The following is a 23821-nucleotide window of genomic DNA, read 5'->3' as shown; positions in this document are numbered from 1 at the left end:
ATGATGTGACTTCATTTTTCGAATTTCATGTATAAGGCAAACAACTCAAAAACTTTCTTTACTCATAGTGCATGAAACTAACCCGTGGTTTTCAAGCTAAAGAGTGGGAACAAACCACAGAAGCAGATCATTTTCTCAAATGAAACGATTTGAAAAAATTGTTTAGGAAAAGATCAATAAACAGCATTTACAAGAATATTAATTGTCAGTACTGCCATTAACTTCGTCTTTGAGAGCACTTAGTTGCGGAAGAGCATTAAAAATTCACGCAAACATGTAAATACGTGTTTATATTTATTCATTTATTTGTTTTTGATTTTATTACTATACTAATAAAATCATAATAAGGTACATTATAGGAAAAAAAAAACATTGCTTAACTAACAAATAGAAACTATGTTTTCTGATCGACGAAGATCGGTTCCATGGTTACGGTAATAGCATAAGCAATAATATACTAAGGGCCTCTCTAGAAGCAGTCTAGAAATTGGTTTTAGATTTTGCATTGACAGCTTTTTTCAATATTTTAGAAATTAGGAATCATTTAACTCTTCAATATTCACACGCAACGTTTCAGACATCTCAAATACATTGTACTCTGCAAACAATTTGTGTTTATTGTAGCCATTGTTAAATCCAACGTTGTGATGGGGTGCAAATTTAGAACGAAAATTTATGCATGAGCAATCAATAAATTGGATCAAGATAACTTGCAGATTTAAGGGGGGGGGGGACAGTAGTTGAAGAAATCAATTATTGCTGGAGTTTAAACCATTTTTAGTTTTAATGCAGGTAAAATTATTTAGTACAGCTCACCTCTTCTGAAGCTTGATCTTTGAAAAGTTGTTCACATTTTAATAGATTTGTCCAACTTCCTTGAATCAGCTTCAATAATTTTTTTCTCCAATGTTTGAAATTCGTTTTAAAGGATGTACCTATTGTATATTATTATCCTTATATATTATTTCTGTAGCCTGTTTTTGGTTTCTACGCGAGGTTTTCCTCAATTCTTGATCGATTTCTTTGATTTACACCTTATTTTAAAGCTTATAGTGCAGGCTACTGACGAAAAATAGACCCACGGTCTAAAAATTGTTTTTTCGGGCAAAAAAACGTGTTTTAAAGAACCAGAATGAGGTTTTCGGTTAAATTTATAACTTTAACTTGCACTGTTACCGACAGAGCTGGATAGCTTGATCGGCAGAGCGTTCGACTGGTAACCAGGAGAATGCGCGTTCGGGCCCACGCCCGGACAATCTGCATCAAAAAATTAGAAAAATATCGCGCATTGCATGAGCAATGAATAACAAATATGAGGGAATACATGAGATAGAAACGCTCCAAGTTGGTATGAAAACTTGATGCAACACGGAGCTAAATTGATACTCAATTGTAAGGTTTCTTTTTTTTTAAGCTTTGGCTCCGGGAAGAAAATTAAAGCATAATGTAAGCGAAAATATAAGTATCAGGTTTAAGATTTCAGACTACATTGGAATTGTTTTTTGTTCAGTAAAATATAATAAATCGTATGTTGAAATATAGATTCTTCTAATGAGTTTTTGACTCTTTGTACAAATAAAAAAATACTACCTCAATTTAAAGGGTAATATATATATTTTTCTTCTTTTTGCAAAAAAACAAATAGCGTATCACATTTTTACTACATTTGAAAAGCTACGCTTAAAAAAGAACTTAGTTCAAATTATTTTGTATTTTAACCGTGCTGTTAAATGATGAACACGTGCTGCCATCTAAGCCATAACAGTTCAAACAGCCTGCGATAACAAATTGTAAAAAAAATTTAGAAATAAAAACACTTCTCGGCAAGAAAAAAAAATTTAAAATTACCTGTGGGGTTTTTTTTTTTTTTTTTTCGGTAGAGCGTTCGGCTATAAACTGTCTGAACTTCGGGCCAGTTCGGGCTGTCCGACATAATGGCAAATTTACAGTAATATTAAGCATTACATGTACTCATAACATACAACAGATAACACACGTAATAAAATAAATGCAGTTTGAATGCTATTTGGTGTTTCGACTCCTTTATGCAGGCTGCAGTTATTATTCAGATAAGTTGACTGCTAATCGAAGGGTGTTCTTCGCTTTTTTTTTAAACTTTGACTCCGTCCAGACCACTGAGCATAATGTAAGCATTAAAAAATGTATTAGATGTACCTCAAGGGAATCCTTTTTGTGCAGAAAAACATTTTCATTGTATGCTGAAATGTAGATTTTTCTAATAGCAGTGTTAGAACTTTTATACAAATGAAAAAATACTACGCCAAATTAAAACTACGAGTTTCAACCAGTAAATATTTAATTATTTATTCGAATACGATATAAAACATTAAAATTATTATCAACTTCATTAGTAAGAAATCATTTTCTGCTCCTCTGCTTTCGGCTGCAAAAAAAAAAAAAAAAAAAAAAACATTTTGTCTACGTTCGAAAAATTACACTTAAAAAACGGACTCAGTTCAACTGGTTTTGGTTTTGAATCTTAAGTGTTTGATTAAAAGAAAAACAAGTGCGGGCTTTTAAGCCGTACAGGTTAAAGAAGCCTGCTATGGGAAATTGTTGAATATTCAAAAATAAAAACACTTACTTTTTCAACCGAATTTATTACTTCTCTAGAATGTTTGTTTCAATCGCTACGTGAGACGCTACTACTCGCTCTTCCTCATTCTTTAATCAAATTCCATGTTTTACGAATAATTTTAAATCGTATCATGCCGGCTAATGACAAAACTTAGACGCATGATCTTATTATATTTTTTTGGAGAAAAACTTTTTTTACTGTGAGGGAAGGCACAGTTGCTAGGTTTGTTGGAGTACTGTTAATCAGAATGGCGCCAGTTCGAATCCGTGCCACTAAATATCTCTTTAATGTTTCTTTTTTTTTCCGTCAGATGCTCACATGGGCAGGACTGTATTTGCCACAACCTGTTTTTTCACATGCAAAATTACTGATTTTTCACGTGTCACTCAGCCACATTTTTAATGATATTTATATTTGCATTGAAAATACGTACAACCAAAAGGGGAGCGATGATCAAATTATCACAACGTTGTATTTAACGAGGTTTTGTTACTAATGTCTTCAAATTACATGCCTTCTCTTGTGCGCTTACTTTTTTCGGTTTTTCTTCATAGTATTCTTTCTTTGAAATTTTTAAAGAGCGAAATGCCTTATGAAACGATTCGAAGTACAGTGCGGAGTTCCGCACGGGTCGACTAGTTATTATTATTATTAATTTGGATTCCGTATGGTTTTTTAAAAGTCTGTTTCAAAGAGGTTTTTTTTTTTTTTTCAATTATAATCCTACATTTGAAGGGCTTTGATTTTCAACGGTATCCACATATTTTGTAATGCCTGATATCTAAATCTTGTGGTGCGTGACTTTGGAAATGACACAGTTCATGAATTGGTGAAAACTCCAGTGTGAAATTTTCTGGAAATTCCAGTGTGTTGTTTAAAACAACAATTCATGTTCCCAAAAAACTAATATCTATCTCTCTCCCAATCAAATTTTACAGATAATTTGTATGTATCTGAAAAAATTTCTGATTCTCCTTTACATAGCTATATTTCATTGAAATGGCGAAAGTAGCAGTGCAACCGAAATTTTCTAATTGTGAGCGGGCAGGAGTAGTTGGTTCATATTAAATTTATCAAACATACTTTTTTCTGAAAACTTTTAACTTGAAACCGTGGGATTATCAAAGAGCGCGGGAGAGTTCTGGAGAGAGAGAGCGGGGAGAGAGGCGGGAGTGTTTAGGTTCTTCCTATGCTGTGACGGGACATGGACGGTCACTGGAACAAGGTTCTTCGCTGGGTTGATCCGAAATCCCCTTAGCATACTTTCGTAATAGGATTTCAGCATTTTTATCTGTCTTTAGGAATCGGCACAGAACATTTTTAAATGTCATGTGAAAGTCAAATTTTTCAATATAATGGTTGCAAAGATATCTTTTTCTTTTCTGTTAGACAAATAAATTGAAATTCTGTAAATTATAAGAAGTGACTTTCTTAACTTTTAACTGAAAAAACAAACAAACAAAGAAACAAAATTTCGATCCTCTTATTAATAAATAAGTTGACTCCGATATCAGGATGCCCCCCCCCCCCCTTTCCCGTAAAGTTATGGTGCACTCCCTCAATTTCTACGCAGCACTCTCAAGAATAATAGCCCCTAAAATGACATCAAAAACCCACTCACTCCCCCCCCCCCCCCCCTCCTCTAAAAATTTAAATGGCGCAGTCTCCGACATGGTCACCCCTGCCGGTATCAATAGGGATCATTACTTGCTTTCTGTATTTTTAATTCATTATACTAGCATTTACTATTATTTTTTTCAAGATAATGGGATAAAATTTGAAATGCATCAAAAATTGAAAACACAAGTGTCAGATTTTTTTTTTTTTTTTTTTTTAAATCCTCACACAACATTTAACGTTCATGATGCTCGATACGAAACTGACTTCGCTTTAATGTATCGTTTAAGACTACAATCACTCTCATCATTATGAAGTTCTCGAATAAGGAAAGTAATAAGAATACGTTTTTGGCTCTGAGAATGAAAACTTTTTACTACGACTACATTTATGGTACCTAGTAAGTCGTTTCTCCCCTTTATAGTTTGCGTGTTTGAACCTTGTTTTATCGACGATTTACGAGCATTTTACCAGATGATTGCCATCTAGTCTGTATATTGCACTTTTGCCTTTATGACAAATCATAAAAAATGACAACAAGGATAAAAATATTTAGATGTCGTGCCTAAGATCACGTTTTATCTCATAGTTCATTTACTTTATGAAACAAAATATGAAAAAAGGGCAATGACACTATCTTTAGTATAACATTCCCATTAATAATGTCATGAAAAATTTTATGTGTGTGAGATAAGAATCCATCTCATCAAAAACAACCCTGTTGTAAAAATTTCCCCGCCAAGAAAACCTTTAACTTTTCCGCACAAAAAAGAAAACCTGCATCCTAAACCCAAAAACCCTCAGCCATAAAAAGTTATGATATCTAGTTTGCCCGCCAAGTATCTGCCAAACTATCATCCTCCCTCTTCTCCTCTTTCATCACAGCTTCTTCCATTAGAACCTCCTCCCACCTTCAACTCCTCAGAAATATGGATAGATCTTTTAAATTGTTTATATTGTTTGGCGGAAAGCTTTTTGCTCACCAAGCAACCACTTCACTTTGAAAAGCTTCCCGCCAAATAAGATAAACAATTTAAAAGATCGATCCATATTTCTGAGGAGTTGAAGGTGGGAGGAGGTTCTAATGGAAGAAACTGCGATGAAAGAGGAGAAGAGGGAGGATGATAGTTTGGCAGATACTTGGCGGGCAAACTAGATATCATAACTTTTTATGGCTGAGGGTTTTTGGGTTTAGGATGCAGGTTTTCTTTTTTGTGCGGAAAAGTTAAAGGTTTTCTTGGCGGGGAAATTTTTACAACAGGGTTGTTTTTGATGAGATATCACATCTTTTTGCATTGATATTATTACTTTGTCTGTATTTTTAGAATTGAGAACTTCAAGTCAGAAAATTTTCAGTTGAAACAACGCTGTTTTGAGTTTTTAAGGAACAATAATGGCTAGCCTAATTTTACGTCAAGTTATTTTCTGACTATTAGTATTCTATGTTCATTTTGCGAGAATTGGACGGTTTAAATTTTATTGCAATCCTTGTATCCTCTCTGTTGCAAAGAAAACTTCTTGGATAATAAAATACTATATTTTAAATTATATTGTTTTCAAGTATTTTACAACTTCGCAATAAATTCTACTGCAGTTTCTTAATTTGACAGATTATTCAACAATTTCATGAAGGTTTCTTTAAATGTGTTAGAGCTTGAGGGTTATTTTAATCTAGCTTTTCACTTTCTTGTTTAATTACATTTTTTCTTAAATCGTGGATTATTTTACGTTTTATGGGATAATTTTAATTGTTTGGCGATTTATCTTTTTCTTGATAGAAATCTTTGCCTTGTTTAATACCTAGTTTTGTTTAAAAGTTCATTTAAAAAACGAAATAACGCATGTTATCACCAAGCAAAAAAAAAAAAAAAAACTAAACCATTAAATATTTTAAATTTGAATTTGTCAGAAGATCTATACAACTTTACTCGATGTCAAATGGCGGATATCCCAAATTTGCCATAGCGAAAGCGCATGTTGCGCGCGGACTAAGCTCATTGAAAGTCTTACTTAAATTAATTGCAAAAATTTTTTCAGCTAACAAATTACTGCAAAGCACGGATATCCACACACGTATTTCATATATTTTCAATTCATTATGTGTTGTTTGTGAAAAATCCATTAATTTAGAAAATAAGCAAACCAATAAAAAAGTGCTATTTTTCGCTTTCAATTAAAAAGTTATATGTGCCGTATTCATATGCGTACAGTTTCATATAATTTGTCACGTAAAATATTGTAATGGTTTAACCCCAGTTTCGCGCCGACATTTAAAATTTCTTCCCTCCATAAATATATAAAAACTGAAAAACAGGGGGAAGGAAATTTCGCATCGGCAAAACTTTGGGGGAGGGGGACAGCATTCTAATCTCATTCATTAATTTGTTTCTCTGCTTAAGTATAAACAAACAACATAGAATCTGAAAACAGAAAGCTCATTGAGCTAAGTCTGCGCGCATGCGCAGTCGCTGTGGCAAATTTGTGATATCCGCGATTTAACGTCTAGTTGCAACTGTTGGATATGTTTTAGTCTTGATTGAATTTCATTTCCTAAGACAACTTTGGAATAACTGTTAGATCTGTTCTAACCTTGCAATTGCAGTCCGAGATAAACAAACCATATGAGCTGAGAGTACATGATAATTTAGGGAAAATTAGTGATTTTCAAACTTCAGTTACTTCGGCCCATGATGACCCTGGGGGTTGAATTTTTGTATATGTACTCAATGGCCCCCCAAGAATATGTATACAAAAAATCATTACCGTAGCCCCCCGGGGGGCTGTGATAGAACCCCGGGAAGGTACAATTTGGGGGGTAAAAACGAGGGGGAAGGGGAGGGGGGTCAAATGGCAAAAAAGGCACATCAGTAGGGCACAAGGAATGTGTGTGCGAAATTTCAGCTTGATTCCTTTTTTCGTCTGGGCTGTAGCCCTGTCAAAGAAAGCGAAAACTTTTTTGAACAGCGATTTTATAACTTTAATACCTCCTCCTCCTGATGGTCCAGGGGATTGTATTTTGGTTTACGGCGTCAGGGGCCACTAGAGATTGAGTGTACCAAAAATAAACTTCGGGGGTCTTCATGGGGCTGAGATACAGAGGGCTGAAAAACCCAAAAAACCCGAACTTGTTCTGTCGTGTAATCTTGGTCTTGGTCGCTTTTATTTCCTTTCGTCTTTGGCGGTGGATTTGCTTCTGTTGGCTGCTGACGTTTGATTTCCTTGGCGGGGCGGGGCGCTCCCGCGCCCCGTAATATTACAGAATTGATATGTTAAACAGAAAAAATATAATTCATTCATGTAATTTCATCATAACATGTAGATTTTTGTTTGTATCTTATTTGATTGAAGTTAATAAATAAATATTATTTATGAAGAAATGAATTATTACTAATTAGTTATATCTCTTTTTTATTTCAAAACTATGCATTGTAAGACAAAAAATTAAAAATACTCATAACTTTCTCATCAAGTGCTATGCAATCACTTAATGATGACACAATACAGATAAATGCAGAGTTGAATTTCTTCATTGGTTTTAGATATTGAATTTTTAGAAATCCAATTAGTAAATACAAGCGGACCTTCCCCACTTCGATTTCCTCATTCAATTTTTAAAAATAACAACTGATGTCCAAAAATGACAGAGATATGACAGAGATTAATAAAGACGTTATTAATAATATATCTAGTTATGTATGAATAAATATCGGTTTTTAATTTCTCCCAGTTGTGCAAAGTGTTCTGAATGAGTTGAATTAAAATTAGTCGAAATCTGAGCAATTTTAACAGACTGAAATACTTCCTGCATGAAATTGTTTTGCATTTTATTACTGTGAAAGAAAAAAAAATTAACAACCAAGTATTGGATTGTGAAATGTTTGGTCTATTGAAAAGAATTTATTGACTGATTTGTTCACTTTTCTTTTATTTTATGCAATTCTCCTACTTATCTGAGAGTGTAAAAGTATCTGTAAAACAGCTCAACTTGTCAAGCATCCTTTCTTTACCTGAGTTATGCTCGGTATTATGCATGTCTCCAAAGCTTGCACTCTCAAAACTCGGAGGTTCAAAAAAAAAAAAAAAAAGACTTTGTTAGTAGTTTCCCCGTATTTAGTTTGTCCTACCTTCAACGACTTTTCGTAAAATTATGATCATCTCTTCCGTCTTCCGAGTAAAATAAAATTACCCCTAAGAAATATGATGATGAAAGAATGGGGCAATTGTTAAGTCTGGTATTGCTAAGTATCCAGGGTAAAGTAATATTTCTTGTGAGGAGGAGGTTTTTTAGATGCTTTTCTCACTGCATACAGAACAAATTCCCATATTGAGGCAGTAAAAAAGTACATCGAGTAATTTTCACTTTCAATGCATTACTTTTATATTTTTTCAGTTGTATTGCATTTTAATATCAAATGTCACAAACAGAATATTTTCTGCAAATTTTTTTCCATTTTTTACAAATTGTTGAATCATTCATGTATTAAAAGGTTTTATTCAGGGAAAAAAATCGATAAAATAAATCAACATTTCATCACCAAACCGAAATAAATCATTTTTCACGCTCATTCACAAGTTTTTCATAACTATGTGACCAAGAATTTTTTTCCCTCCCTTTTTAACAACTACGGAAATGATCTGTGAATAATTGCTAATTATTTATTAGTCTCAATGCATTCTTTGTTTAATATTTACCATTGACATTAAACATACTTTACTCTTTACAAGAGCCTATATAGCCTATATACAAGAGCCTATATACAAGAGCCTATTACAAGAGCTTATCTATGAATTTTTTTGAAGTCAAAGAACAAGGATTACTTCATTTCACGTGTCTTGCTTATCCCAAAGCCCTAAACCGTAGTAAGTAGCGACACGTCCGCCATCTTGGAGCTAAATGCCACTTTCTTCCTATGTCTACCATAATGAAGTAGCGTGTTTTGCTTCTTGATTGTGGTGTTTTTTGATTGTGGATTAACATGGTGTTAATAAGAAACCACAATCTAGAAGCAAAACACGCTACTTCATCATAGTAGACACAGGAAGAAAGCATCACTCAGTCCCAAGATAGCGGACGCGTCGCTACTTATTCTACAATTCAGGACTTTAACTCTAACCGGATCTTCGTTGAAAACTCACCGCTCCCTTCATCCACAATAATAGTGGCTTACGCCTTGGCGCTCGTACGGAATGGTTCTTTTTTGTGAAGTAACACTGAGGTTTGATGCTTTGAAAGGATAAAAGATCGTCCCCTCAGTTCAACTCTCAGTTCAAATGTATATACAAAGTAACCTGCAAAGTCGCATAGTATCCCTTTTTTTTTCGTTGGGGTTAACCGAAGAATGGATAGCATCTGTTCGTTACTACAATGAAAGAGGCTAAAAAAATTAGCCAGTGGTTCAGAAGATGAAATCTGGAACTCTGAATTATGCTGATAAAATTATTTATATTGCAGTGAAACATAGTTATTAGATCTTTCTCATAGGGTAAACCAGATATCCGCAGTACTGCTCTTTTTACAAATTGCATAAAATTGAATTTTAAAATAATGAGAAAAAATTGTATAAACCATCTTATTTTATTTTTAAAACCCGTAATGTGTAACAGGTATATATATATATATATATATATATATATAGGGTGGTCCAAAAACAAAAAAATAGAACATTGAATTAATTCTCCCCAAGTCTGCCCTTGTTTCATATGGCATGATAGAATTAAGGGGGAAAAACAGGTGAATTGGTCAATATTTAGAAGTCGCGATATACCACATAAAGATGCTAATTTATCAGGGAGAAAGTGAATGTTTTCTAAAACACCGATATTTGGTGAACTATGGAGAAGGTATTTTTGTATTTACAATACTCATAATATAAGTTTTTGAGATACTATTGTTACATACATTTTCTTCTCGCATACTAAGATTAATATCATTGGTCATCAACATGAGATGGTGCTCAACGAATCTCTGAATAATTTTCGTAAACTGTAATAGTCAATTTTGTTTGTTTCAAAGTGGCGTGTAAAATATAAACATTTACAAAGGAGCAAGCAAAGTTTGAAACTTTCAATTTGTAGTGACCCCAAAATATACTCCAAGTGATCCAAGCTGTGACATATGTAATTTACTTTTAATGGTGGAACAGTGGCAACATTAGGATTAATATTTTTAATTTGTATTTTTTTTAACATTTCATGATATTTCTTATCTTACATTCATTTCAGATTGTAAAACATGATAATATTTGCTTTTTTTTTCTCTCCCTAAGTCTATACTCCGCTTATGGCATGATTCCGCTCACATCGCTTTTTTCGTCAGCTCTGGAGGAGTAACGTTATATAGGGTGTTCCGTTTAAACCTGCAAGACCATTATTTTCGCAACCGTTAGTCCTGGATGTATACTTCCAATTGCAAAAATGTTCAAAATCAGATGCAGGGTTAAGATATTGAAAGTTTGAAGCAAAAATAAAAATGAGTCAGAAAATACAAAATTTAACTTTTTATACGGGTCCCAGGTACAAAAACTTATATTCAGGGAAATAATCTCGATTGAAAAAGAATTCCAACACAAAAAGTTTGAAATTAGTACGACCAATATTCACCAAGATATAAAACGCAGCGTTTTGTGACTTCTATCACTTTTCTTTCGTCGTCAATAACACCTTTTGGGGGGAAATATTGTGGTTAACAAGGGTTTGAAATTATATGTGTGCATAGAGTGAATTTTCAAATTATTCGAGGCTTTGTAGTGTGTTTTTGAGTATCACGGCATAAGATTTGCACTCATTTTTGAATTGCAATGAAAAAAAATATAAATACCTTGCTTTTCTTACTTTGACGACCTGTCATTATTCTGAAAGAGCGATAAGATCCAATCTCATCTTCTGTATGGTCCCTTAAAATTTTAAACTGGAATATCTCTTTGAGTTTTGGGGTCGCACAAATGTCAAGTTTTTCGTGTTTGTAATAGTTTTCAATACGGATTATTTCTCTAAATATTACTTAGGAAACCTGGGACCCGTATAAAAAGTTAGATTTTGTATATTTTGACTCATTTTTATTTTTGCTTGAAACTTTCAATACCTTAACTCTGCATCTGATTTTGAACATTTTTGCAATTGGAAGTATACATCCAGGACTAACGGTTGCGAAAATAAAGGTCTTGCAGGTTTAAACGGAACACCCTGTATAACGAACATGTATAAGATATAACATACACAAATATAACGTAATTTCAGTAAATTTTTATGGAAGCACATGGCTTAGATAAACATGAAAAATGGAAATAAGATTAGAGAGTGACGCCTTAATTTTCTCAGTCATAGTGTCACTAGTCACTATTAAGTAACCTTACCTAAGTGTCACTCACCGATTGGCTTAAACTTTCGCATATTGATTGAAAACTAAAAAATGCTGTTATTATTATTATTATTATTATTATTATTATTATTATCTGAACTATACGCTTAGTGGAGTGAAATTCACTCCTAAATATTGGATTAGTGGGGTAATAGAAGGTGCAATATATTCTTTCATTTTAAATTTTAATATCGAAAATTCAAGGAATGATTGAAAATTTGAAAATGTTTTATCTTACAATGAAAAGCAAACTGAAGTTGACGCCAGGATTGTTCGGAAAATACTACTTATATTTGTAGACCAGTACTGGCAATAAACCACTTCGGGTGAATGGAAAGAATTTGTCAGAAAAATTCCAAAACACGTCAACTTTTGTTTGATTTCTTATTCTAAATATTTTCCCGCATTTTTACTCATTACTTTAATTTTTGTAATTAAAATTTGCAAAATAAGAATATATTGCACCCTCTTATGTCCCAATAACCCAATATTTAGGGATAAATTTCACCCTATTAAAAGTATTATTGCCGATAAAAAAAAATAAAAAAAACATGGGTTAATATTTGTAAGTGCTCTATCAATGTGCTAAGTGTTATTGAAATCAGTGAGTGACATTTCGATAGAGTCACTCGCGAATTGTAACAATAACTGAAATGGCTTTAATGAACTCAGCTTAACGAATACACAGCTTAATCTAATCGTCAAAGCGACACAAAACATTGCAAAATGTCCTTAAGTGAACTTTTCAAAGTTTTTAAGATGACGTTTCTCAACATTGTCTATATCTATCAAACTTTTGTATAGAATGATAACTTCTTTAATTAATTCTTTTGATTTCTCAGAAAAATAATTTCCTTTAGCAGCACCAATTATGAGTCTAGAGTAGGCAACAGCAACAAATTTCGCTGAGATTTCAATACTGTTCCACTAGAATTTCTTCAGAAATATAAATAAAATCATAAATATTTTTTTGGTAACAATACGGGAACATTCTAAGCCAATTACATCAGCAAGTTGTTAAACGAAAAAAAATTGATAATTTACAGTACAGTATCATTGTTCTTGGGGAACTCTACGATCAAATATCCTAATGTTTTTTATAATAAGAAAACGATCGAAAATGAGAAATTTATGTAAAACCCAACGGATTTTTAGAAGTAGCATTGGAAACCCATTATATTGCATTATGCCACAGATAGTGTCCAAAACAAACAATAATAAACTAAAACTGATGAACAGCTTATCGGAAAATCATTTGCCGACTTAAATTTACGTCTCATATTAACACTTCATGTTTTTACCTTAGTTTGAGTCTCAGTAGCTTAGGAGATGTAGATAACAATTAATAGTTATACACTACCATGATTCATTTGCTTTCGTTTTCACTGTCGTATTATTTGCTTTTGAAACGAATGAACCCTTCATCTTGGCAGTTATTTTTTTCCCCCTTTAGTTCTTCCTTTTAGTGCAACTTTTGAAAAACATTCCCTCGTGTTATATGAACAGCTTTAAGAAACATATTTTAATCATCTCAAAATTGACGAATCTATATATTGCATTCGTCACAGATAATGCTCAAAATCCTCTTATACACCGAATATATTTATTTAATATGCAATGTAACTGCATCTTTCACCAATTAAACTTGTATGCACTGAAATGAGCTGTTTTTATCAGGTATTCAATTTTACAGAAAGAAATACTTGCAAGTTTTCTGAAAACTTTATTTTTTTAATTCTCTGCTTTGCAAATAGAAAGGTGTAACTCAATGCTTTGATACATATATACTCATACACTTACAAGGCTGATAATTTATAAAATATATTATTTTTTTGATATGCTTATTAAGTTACTATTTTATTTCTAGTTACGTGCTAGTTAAGTTAAACTTTTATTTCTTGTATATTAATATATATGGTAATTGGCACAGGAGTTAAGCTCATTCATTATTGTTAAATCACAACAGTTAAATAAAAGCAAACCGGTACTGAAAAAATTCAGGACGTTTGGTTTGATTTGAATAGAAGCGCAAGTGTGTCCAAGCTTTGCTCAACTCATAAATAGAGATTTAAAAAAAAAATTGGAAATGCTCAGAATTTTCAATTATATTTGTTATTTTGACTACTTACAATATATAGATTTTAGAAGTAAATATTGGAGGATAAATAGTTTCACCTGAATTTATACGTAGATTTTTTTTTTCCAAACTGAGAAACATTCCTCTAAATGAGTGTATAGGCATTTACTGGTCATTGAAATTGTATTTAAAATGTAACATTAAAATGATTGCGAATAACAAAAATAAAACAGAGGGTCTGAAGAAATGCCTATTTTTGTTGTTGTTGTTGTTGTTAGTGACTGATATACTAATTTGGCTGGCATTACTTATTTACAAGCCTTCAGTCAACAATGACGTTTGAAAGGCTAGGATGCTTTTCTACTCAATTATGTCATCGTTGTTCAGCCGCAGAATGAATTGGGACCCGGTGGTCAGAAAGGAAACTCGATGTCCTTTCATAGGTTCTTTCGACTTTTGTAGTAAAAGGTCAACACACCAGTAGTGGCCAGTGCTTCAATTTGCTTCAGTAATGGCCACTTCAAGGTTTATATTTGAAAAAAAATATATTCCAGTCTTCCCAATAGGTTCGCATGGTAGATGCACTTTTGAATCCATTGGGAAACCTGGAATCCTATTTTTTCAAATATAAACTTTGAAGTGGCTACTACTGAATCAATGGTCACTACTGGTGTGTTTACCTTAAGTCTGTTCAGCAGTCAAGCATTTAGGGACTCTATATATGTCTTAAACTTGCACGTATATATTTCTTTAAATAATTTATCAAAGCTGAACTGCAACAGCTCTAGATTACGAAGAGTCATAAAGAAAGTTTCTTTCTTTCAAAGAGGTGATGTTTATCGCCAAAAGATCGCAGAACGTTCAAAATGCAACTAAAGCTCGGAAAATCATCTGTTTAGCTTATTTCAAGATAGAAACAAGGAGACCTATGTATACAAGTCGGGATAATTAAAATTTATATCTACGTTAAACAGACAAATACCGATTTGAGCACATTTTAAGCTTTATTTAACCCACAAAATTATGTTTACTGCGAAAAAAAAAGAAAAAACATGACAAAACCTAGAATTTTTGCATTTTAAGAAAATAATTAATTAATGCCGAAAATACACAAACAAAGTAGTAATGACTGCAGTGACAAGATAAAAATATGAGCTTTGTTTGCTAATTTAAACTTATAACAATGATAACGCATAGCATGCTCTCTGCCCTTCCTTTATTCTCTTCCTTCCTGTTTGATGACTTCCTGAAAGGAATTTTGCTTTTGAAACTCAAAACGTGTTATTTTGCGAAATTAACCATCTAAAGATATTAATAGATATTACTACTAATGCAGAAACTTCCTCATAAAACATAAATGTACCATCGTATTATTTTAACCAAAAAAAATCCCTCTTTAATCGTCTTTCTAATATGAAAAATATATCTTTCTAAAACAGCGTCATTCCATATAAAACCCCCAACTTTTCAGAACTGTTCACGTCGTAAGGTTCTTGATTTTTATGAAACTTGGTAAATAATATATACCAATACTCTACTCTTAAAGTGTTTTATTTTTTATTGAAAACATTTTATTCCTGAGATACAGATGTTTTTGGTATGCAGATGAGTAAAATTTGTCATATTTTATATTTCCTCTAACAGCTCTAGTAAATTTGTTTAAATTAGTATTTATATTAAGGATGGCTTTTTGTAAAGCTGACAAAATGAATTTTTATTTGTGCATAAAAAGAAACGATTTAAGTTTAGCCTAAGTGACAGCTTTCCAGGATCAAATAGTGGCTCAAAAAATACCGTTTTCGTCAATTTGGACAAAAAGAAAAAAAAAAAAAGAAAAAAAAACCTGTAACTTTGGTTTCAGGGCAGTAACGTACTGCTTAATGCCTAAGCTCTGTCTTCAATTGACAAGTTCACACCCCCCCCCCCTCCTCCCTCCGCCACTATTGCTGCGAGCTCTCGCTAGTGTGCTTACAAAATTACTAAGAATTGCTTTCTTTAAACATAATCAAAATAAACCAAGTGATAATCATTTTGCCAAATCGTCAGGCAAAATTTCCGGCTTAAGGAAATTTTTGGGGTTTTACAGAGATCTCCTATTGGGGTGTCCTTGTCGTCACTTATAGATACTACCTCGCACTCGTTTCACAAATAATTTTGTCAACTGAGTCCCAATCTGATTGAAATTTTCATGCCACAAAGAAAAAAAAAATGACAAAAAAAGAAAAAAAAAATCGACAAAAAAAAGAAAAAAAAATCGCACAAAAAAAAAAAAAAAAAAAAGGACCGCACAAACAAAGGTTTGAGTGAATATTAAATGCGGAGTCCAAAAAAGAAAGTTGAAAATTTGTGCACGTTTCTTCTTACTCTTGTACACCACACTTCTTAAACTTAAGAAAACATTCATCATCAAAGCGGAAATCATTTGATTGAATCGGCGAAAAGAATTGAACAATAGATATCAGTAGTAGGAGAAGCTCTGCGAAGTACACTCTCTGCTTCTAGATTAAAGTCTAAATTGATGTTTCTTTAAATTGCACGTTGTGAGAGCTAAACTATTGAAAATGAAGTACAAATCATACTACAGTAAGTTCCAAAAATTTCATTTTTGATTAACCTCAGTTTAAAAATTGAGTACAACATTTTTGCAAAAAGCAAAGGAGTGATCAGGCCTTTTTTTCCCACGAAATATTTGTTTTCCAGAAACATTGAAGAACTTCAAATGTTATTCGATTTTTTTTTTCTGATTGAACTCAAAATAAAAAATTTCAAAATTTTAAGACTTAACAAAACAACGCGGCAAATAATACCTTTTCCCCTCCTTTATTCAAAAGTGAAAAATAACTTATTCGCCGTAAATTGCAGTAGAAAGTGGAGAATAACAGCACAAATTCACGAAAACATTTATACATGTAGGGGACAGGAGGGTACATCTGAACAATTTTTCACATTTCTTAATTTTTTAAAAAGTACTATTAAATTCTTATAGCAAAAATGTCCCAATGATTGAACAGTGTTTTCTTTGTATCATGGAACATTTTGAGATTTTCAAAAAATCATTTCTTTACTTTATGATATTCTTAGAAAATGTCTTCAATTCACATGTGCTCCTATGGGGGGGGGGGGCAGCAAAAGGCCGAAACTCGAAACGTATGCCTCCCCCTACCGGTCGTATAAATACAAAATCACCTGAAACATATATATATATGTATATGTATATATATATATATATATATATATATATATATATATATATATATATATATTGAAGTCATTTAAATTCCCTCAACCATTTCTAGTTTATTTTTCCGCAAAAGTACAAAATAAAAACAAGAAATACACAAAAGAAAGCTTAATTTATTGTATAAATATTGCTGCAAAACTCAAAAATAAATCAAAAATTTAAATAAATATCGAAAAATATTTAAAATATTGAAAGTAAGTTAATGAGATGAGGAAATACGCGTCTGTCAACCCCCTCCTCCCATTCTTTAAATTTCTGAGGGAAAAGTAGGATTTGGACTTTTTTTTCCAGAAATGGAAAAAAATATGAATAAAACCGAAAAATGGTTTCTTGTACACTTTACGTTGAAGAAAGTTGGCGATTGATGAACTAAATCAAAATTAAATGAATTACCACAGTGAGAACGTTTTCATTTTGGATACAAATGATTATATATTCGTGTCTTTATTTCTATAATATAAGCTGCAACTCAGTTTTGTTTTTTCGGTGCTTGAAAAGTATGAGCGAAAATTAATTTTGTATGAAATTTAAAGTTGTAATGTGTTTTTCTTTTTCAATCAACGATGGTTAAATATGTCTTCTGAAAAGAAAATTTCTTAGTATTATCTTTATACAGCATAGGGATCAAGGCTCTTACATTATATTTTTTATTTTATTTTACTTATTTATTTATTTATTTTTATTATTTATTTATATATTTTAATAGGACATTTTATTTTGGAGGGATTTTTTTTGTTGTAACTGATTATTATAGTTTGTATTTTCGTCCACTTACGGAATGAAAAAAAATTGCTTGAATTCAAACTATATTCTTGTTTAAAACATAATAATAATATTGGAATCTACTGATGACCTATTACATGGTGACCAACAGCTTGAAAAAATGAGTTTGGGGATCGTTTTTATACCAACTTATTTTTTTTCTTTTTATTTTCTTTTAAGCCATGTTTTTTTTTTTTTAATTAACTCTCTTAAAACGGTACATGTGAATTAATTTGGCAATCGAGAGAGAGACAGAAAGGTGCGTGTGGCGTGTGTGGCTACTCTTGATGCTGACGTCAGAGAATATAAGCTTATTTAGTTCTGAACGAACGACTTGTTTACTGAAAGATAGGTTTTTCAAGATCGTGAAAATATCTACATTGTTTTAGGAATTCACTATTTCACGTTTGACATTCAATAAATAAACATTAATTTTCGATAAATAAAATGATATTAATTTTTTCTCATATGTTGCATACTCATAAAATTTTAAAAGACATTAAAATCTCATTTAGTTGACTTTAGCTCTCATTCATAAAAACCTAAGCATATGAAAAAAGGCATTCACTTATAAATTATGTTTTTAAAAAATTCGTGGACAAAAATTAATGTTTATAAAAATGTGATTATTATCCATGCAATCTAAACTTATTACTTTTACAGCTTACGGAAGATATTTAAGTTTATTTTACTTAGGGATTGTTATATTCATTTCGCGGCAATTACTATCAGAATTTTTAGTTCATGATATAAAAAGTTTGGAAAAGATCTTTTAAATGAGAAAGAATCAGGAAAAGATGAAAGCGAAAAGCTATTACATTAAATTATTTCCTTTTTTAACGTGAAACAACTCTTAAATGTTGCTAGATTTCGTGTTTACGAATAAGCATAAGAAATTAAAACTAGAACGAAATTTTCTACTTAATGCATAATGACTGATTTTAGGTTATAAAATAATTCAAATTACCTCATAAGGTATACAAGATGCTCAATTGAAATACCCTCACTAAAACTAAAACAAAAAGTAAATATTTTCTTAACGCGATTTGAAATTGCTCCTTTGCATTTTTTGGCAAGCAAATCTGTGAGTAACTGTTTCGTCGTTATTTTTAAGTAACAATAATCGGATATTTTTATTAAGTAACAGTAATCGGATATTTTTAAACTGTTAATCCCCGATTTTAATACTAATTTTAAATATTTAATAATACTAGCTACGTTCAAAACCAGAATAAACATTTTAGTTTAAGTTTGCTCAGAATCATCGAAAAGTTTTCAAAATATTTTTTACCCATAAAGTTAGACCTACTTTTTAAAATATAATTTTTTATATCGTCTTAAATATCACGTATCTGACAACTTTCAAGAAATGTCTGCAAATTATTTAATAACACAGGCACAAATTTTATGCAATTTATAAAAATTTTTGTCTTTACAATAACGAATAGCAATAACAATTATTATTATTATTGTTATTATAACAATAATTTTAATAGAGAAAAAAAGAGATAGACATCGCAAATAACAACGCATTTAGAACATAAAATTAAAAATAAATTTTACTATTTCATATTTATAACATTCACACCAATGCTTTCTTCTTTGGAACTGACAAAATATTGCGACTAAAATATTTTCAACTTCAACAAAAAATATAATGTTAGGATACACGAATCTTTAAACGGAAACTAAATAGAAAATAAACTAAATATATAACATTCATACCAATGATTTTTTCTTTGGGACTGAAAAAATATATCTGCTAAAATATTTTCAACTGCAACAAAAATATAATATTAAGATACAGGAATCTTTAAACGAAGACTAAATAGAAAATAAACTAATTATATAACATTCATACCAATACTTTTTTCTTTGGGACTGACAAAATATTGCTGCAAAAATATTTTCAACTTCAACAAAAATATAATACATATTAGGGTACACGAACCTTTAAACGGAGACTAAATAGAAAATAAACTAATTATGTAACACTCATACCAATGCTTTTTTCTTTGGGACTGACAAAATATTGCTGCTAAAATATTTTCAACTTCAACAAAAATATAATATTAGGGTATACGAATCTTTAAACGAAGACTAAATAGAAAATAAACTAATTATATAACATTCATACCAATGATTTTTTCTTTGGGACTGACAAAATATTTCTGCTAAAATATTTTCAACTTCAACAAAAATATAATATTAAGATACACGAATCTTTAAACGGAGACTAAATAGAAATTAAACTAATTATGTAACACTCATACCAATGCTTTTTTCTTTGGGACTGACAAAATATTGCTGCTAAAATATTTTCAACTTCAACAAAAATATAATATTAGGGTATACGAATCTTTAAACGGAGACTAAATAGAAAATAAACTAATTATATAACATTCATACCAATGATTTTTTCTTTGGGACTGACAAAATATTTCTGCTAAAATATTTTCAACTTCAACAAAAATATAATATTAAGATACACGAATCTTTAAACGGAGACTAAATAGAAAATAAACTAATTATGTAACACTCATACCAATGCTTTTTTCTTTGGGACTGACAAAATATTGCTGCTAAAATATTTTCAACTTTAACAAAAATATAATATTAAGATACACGAATCTTTAAACAGAGACTAAATAGAAACTAAACTAATTATATAACATTCATACCAATGCTTTTTTCTTTGGGACTGACAAAATATTGCTGCTAAAATATTTTCAACTTCAACAAGAATATAATATTAGGATACACGTATCATTAAACGGAGACTAAATAGAAAATTAACTTACGAGTGAAAATAAGAGAAATCCTCAACGAAGAACTCTACATTTGAAATGAAAATCAAAAACTTCCTAGCTCACGTTACCTCAATACTTCTCAGTCATTGTTTTGATATTTACCACTTTAACCGCATGCTCGATTTGTGACTTAGGATAGGTAATCAATCTTCCGGTTGAGATCCTACACATTCCATCTGCTACTGTCGAGTCGAAAACCCTTGCACCCGTTTTTACTACACTCCTCTTTCTGTCGCTTCCCGTGGTTGCTGGAAAGTAGTGAGAGCTATGATTGGGCCAGACATTTGAAAGATCGCCAGATGTCGCCAAACATTTTTGCTTGGGCTTGGGAAGCATAATGGAGGGTAGAGTACCAGTTAAAATGAGCGAGCTTTGACCTTTCAATTACAGTCGAACTCACTTATAACGAGCGCAAAGGGACCGCGATATTTGTTCGTTATAAGCGAGTGCTCGTATAAAACGAGTTCGTGAAAACAATTATAAAAATTCATCATAAGGTGCTTTTTTTCTTCTTTTTAATCACTGTACAGCACCAAAGAAGTTGGATACTTTGCTTTGAACTGTCTGAATGTCTGTAGGAGGAGTACACACATACACACTTTAATAATCTTTAAAAGTTTCTTTATTCCACAAATTAAAAAAGTGCCGTCATCTCTTGTTCTCGAAATTTATGATTTGTCATTAACTTGGCTTGACTTTGGAATGCTCAAGAAAATTACCAAAAAAGGGTAAGCTGAGCTGGAAGTCAATAGAAATTTCATAAATCACAAAAATATTGCTCGCTTTAAACGGGGGTTGCTCGTTCAAAGCGAGTTATGCTCCCATGGACTTAACATTGTACCAACCAAGTATTTCTGACTTTCTCGCTAAATCCGGGTTCTCGTTAAATCGGAGCTCGTTATAAGAGAGTTCGACTGTACTTCATTTTAAACAAAAAATACAATTGAATACTCAATACTGTGAAGAATAAATATTGTGAAGTAAAATAATTTAGACACAGATAATCTATTTAATCTATTTTACACTTATTATTATTGTTATTTAATGCTATTTTTCTTCTTTTTTTTCTGGCCATTTTTATAATCTGGAATACTAAAACGAGGAATTTAAAGACGTTTTGGCAATTGGTGTACAGCTTTTTTTTTTTTTTTTTTTTTGAATTCCACAGTATCGTAAAATTCAAATACGACGTAGTAAAACTTTGTCAATTGTACAAAAGGTTAAATAAGTGATGCATATCTCCAGAGCCGTCAAAGTTTTCCCGTCGGATAGGTATGTAATCAATGCATATTATTCAAAACGAAAAAAACAGAAAAAATAAATAAAAATAATTTGAATTTTGACATCTGGAATTCAAATCATGTTTTCGCAATCACGAGTGTGTGTGTGTGTGTATGTAGATGTGTGTGTTTGTGTATGTGTGCAGACATGAGTGTGTGGGTAAGTGTGTATGTGTGATGTGTGTATATGTGTGCATGTGTGTGTATGTAGGCATGCGTGTGCGTATGTATGCGCGTGTGTGTAGGATATGGACGCAACCTGACGACGGTTTTCGGTAGAGGAGCAGCATCGGGAGGAGCCGGTCGACGCTGGTGCTGCAGAGGGAGGCGGCGGGAAAATAAATCATAGGAATTCAAAACAGTCAAATGAGAACAATAAGCAATGTGATTGCTCAACAAAAAAAATACAGACACACGTGTATACGAACAGTGTGTTTCTAAAAGTAATCAGGAAAAAACCCTCCCCTGTGAATGAACCGAATTGTACAAAACTTAAAATATCTAGTATACGTAATTTTAATACTAAAGGGTCTAGTAATTAGCACAGTATACTTTACAGGACTTAATGGGAAACAAGTGAGGACTTGGTCCTGGTACATTTTTGCATTTTTTGAACTTTTGTTTCAGATCTTTCGTCCAGGAGCCCTACGCATGATAATAGCACAAAATTACATGCAAGAGTTTTATAATAAATGGGGGAGGGGCAAACGAAAAAAACATACATAAAAACTTGCTGAGTTGACCCTTTATGTTGTAAGTACAGAATTAGTTTTAGAATTGTATAATGGAAATCGTTTTAACCTTGTCACTAATATTTTCCAGCTTCGGCGGGGAATATTGTAAAAAAACAGTGCAAGTAGACCACATAATTTCATTAATTTGTATTGGTTTATTTAGTATTTGCTTATTTTAGAAAATGGCATGTATAAGGAAAAAAACGATACGGTTGTTTTTTATGCTATGATGTTAGACCAATATCCCACTGAATGGATGAAACAGCAATATAAAGCTGACCTGAAACTCTATGGGAGTTAACCATATACGGGAAAACTACAAAAGACTATTTCTGCTCTAAAATTTGTTTCTTCTTCTGTTGATGTAAGATACGTAGTTCAATGACTAAAGAATAAATATAATACATTTTTCTTAACTGTTTCTAAATTTGATTGAGTATGAGAAATATGAATAGAACAGTTGAATTTGATATTTGAGGGATGATATCCTGATTTTGCCAATAAAGAGCTGGTTGAGGAACGAGGAAGTCGATTGACAATGACATAATTGTGCAGGAAGATGAAGAAAGTAGTGAAGATGTACCTACAGATGTCATCAAGAAGCTGAAACAAACACAAAGCAGGAAAGATCAAAAGGATAGTGAAGCGGAATCAAATGAAAAAAAATTTAAAGTACTGTTTTAACATTTGCTGAAGTTTTAGATTGTGCTAAAACTTTAACTAGCTATTCATGTAGTAAGCAGTCAGATATTTTCGCAACAGAAAGCAACATATACGTATCTATATTTCAATTGGAAAACGTGGATCTGTTGATAAGTTGTAGAAAAGATACCAATCGACAAGAAGAAACTATTTTGTTGATAGATAGGATTTCAGGGTAACTAATTATGTATGACAAAAATAACACAAACACTTAAATTATTTTTGAATTTTTTTACACTTGTAAGAAATATTTAAAGCAATTAATTTCTTATAACTAGTCAGACATGCATATTAACTGTGGCTTATTTACCTTGATTTTAAATCTGTATGATACTTAATATATATCTCTCATTAATAACCTCCTGAGATCTTTTAGATAAATGTTGAACAAACTACTTTAATTTGTTCTATTTTAAAGCAATGTTTAAACATAAAGATAGTTATAAAAGTGTTTTATCGAGTTAAAAGTCAGAAAATAAATGTATGGTGCGAGAAATGACTCATAATCACCCTATAAGTTGACCACTAAAGAACTGAGCCGCAAGTGGTCAACTTGCGAAACAGGTAAGAGGAGATAAAGAAAGATGTTTTTTTTCCTCTTTTTTTTTCTTTTGCAAATGAACTCTATTCTTCAGTAGCAAA

General features: G+C 31.6%; 1 protein-coding gene across 4 annotated transcripts in view; it reads right to left on the bottom strand.

Moving 5' to 3' along the window:
- LOC129231560 (uncharacterized) overlaps positions 1–23821 on the bottom strand; it is an 83480-nt gene that overhangs the window by 9530 nt on the left and 50129 nt on the right. The window contains exon 1 of one of the 4 annotated variants that reach the window (XM_054865914.1): positions 20455–20659. The exons of the other annotated variants lie outside the window; for them this stretch is intronic. The gene's annotated coding sequence lies outside the window, so the exon portion shown is untranslated. Of the gene's footprint in view, positions 1–20454; positions 20660–23821 lie in introns of those variants that run through there. 4 annotated transcript variants of the gene reach the window in all.

Source organism: Uloborus diversus, chromosome 10 (genome assembly GCF_026930045.1).
Source record: "Uloborus diversus isolate 005 chromosome 10, Udiv.v.3.1, whole genome shotgun sequence".
NCBI classification, from domain to species: domain Eukaryota; kingdom Metazoa; phylum Arthropoda; class Arachnida; order Araneae; family Uloboridae; genus Uloborus; species Uloborus diversus.
This window is presented reverse-complemented; position numbering and strand designations above follow the sequence as displayed.